Raw genomic sequence first — 1,876 nt, 5'->3', positions numbered from 1 at the left:
AATACATATCGTTATCGTTTATCGCCCAGCTCTAGTTTAAGCTAGTATAAAATCTGTGTTAAGAGCCTCTGATGTAGATCTTCCCAGCAGCTATGCTTGTGTGTCTGTGTTGTGCTGCAATATGCAGCATAAACAGTAGAGGGTGGTTTGTGCTCTCTCTTGGAGTTCATCCATTCTCCTTGAGTCAGTTAAAAGAGAAAATGGTGACATTAGAAGTAAGCAAAAATGCAAAGGTGGAAGCACTGGACCAATCACTGCTTTGAGGAGACGTAGGTCCATTTGATGATGATTTAATAAGACAGTGATTAGGTAGAACTTTATAATACAGCATATGGCTGTAATTCCCCTGGAATTAAATTGATTCTCTGTGTGTTTTATCTGAAATTATGATTAAATTTTATTTACCTACAAACACGATTCAAGTTTTTTAAGAATTAATTACAATGTAAGTTATTCGAAGTTGACCATATTTTCTGGTTTATTTACCAAAAAAGTTTAAAAAAAATCCCACTCCTTCATCATACATATGAAAATAAGTGAAAAGAAGAAAATCCATTACTTTTTCATTTTTTTGTAGTTTTCCTTAAGTCCTTTTGCTAGGATAGGACAGTTTTGATGGTTGAAGAGTGTTTGAGTTGGCTCCATCATTATCACATGGGCCTTTGCCGTTTAGTGTTTCATGGCATTTGTGTATTTTTTTTGTAGGAAAGAGAGAAAAATCCTTCTCATATTGATAGGTTTGTAGAAAAAACCTATTCGCTGGAACGTTCAGTACAATTTGCCTACTCGGGTCCTGCTTTGCTGTGTAATTAAATTGTAGAAGTTCTTCATGTTTCTCGTGCACGGGAGAGAACTGGACAAACGCCGTTCCTTCGCTTGACCCCAGTCGCTCTCGTCCGCTCCCCTGAAACACTGCTCTTTTATTGAGGTGGCATGAATATACATAGGTTCATTAACATATGACGTCTACATACAAACAAAGAGTACCTTGCCTGTGCGTTGTGTAAGTATGTGTGTGTGCGTGTGTGTGTGTGTGTGGGTTCAGAGTGTGACCTGATAAATGACTTCCCTAAACCTGCTGGTCTGGAAGTCCAGCAGTTCATCTAAGCAAAAGGCACTTAGCCTAAAACAGACATAGATACGTTTATCCTACCATAAAACAATAATATAAGGTACGACCTCTCCCATGCTCCCAATGTGTGGGTGTGAATGCCAGAGCACTCTGGAATGTACACAACGTCTCTGCAGACTATCAAGGATCAAACCTCTACCAATATGACATTGATTATACAACTCTAAGCATATATGAGTAGATATTGCTAAGCATAAATGACAATCAACAATACAAATCTAACACATATGTTTTGTGATATAAAGGGCCATTTGAATAGTGATACACACCAACATAATAAGAAATCAAAAAGGCAAAGCGAATCCCCTTAATAATAAAGCCTGCATCTCTAAAAGTACAGCATAGTGTAAATTACTTAAATATTGATACACTACCTAAAATTACTGTAATTATTTTTTTAATTCCAGTAAAACACGAATTGTTACCCCTTTATTATAACATACTGTATTTGCCAGGAAGCATTTGTACATTAAAAAGAATTTAATTGTAATTTCAGATGCATGTTGAATCATTGTATTTTGCTAGCACAGATTATGTTAGCTGGGGTACTTACAAGTGTGGCAACCATGTAAAAACCTGTGTATGTGTGTGCGTGCGTGTAGGTATGCTGCTGGCAGGTCTGCTTAAGGCACTGCTTCCAGCCAAGAGTGATACCATATATCCCCTATAGCTGCAGAAAAGGCTAACATTGTTATCTTTTTACAAAAAAACAGCTGAACATGAGAGGTTTTTGGACCAATTTTG

The sequence above is a fragment of the Haplochromis burtoni genome, unplaced genomic scaffold, assembly GCF_018398535.1.
Source record: "Haplochromis burtoni strain Fernald_Lab_line unplaced genomic scaffold, NCSU_Asbu1 Contig_921, whole genome shotgun sequence".
Classification (NCBI taxonomy): domain Eukaryota; kingdom Metazoa; phylum Chordata; class Actinopteri; order Cichliformes; family Cichlidae; genus Haplochromis; species Haplochromis burtoni.
The sequence above is the reverse complement of the archived record's forward strand: the minus strand, read 5'-3'. Positions refer to the sequence as shown.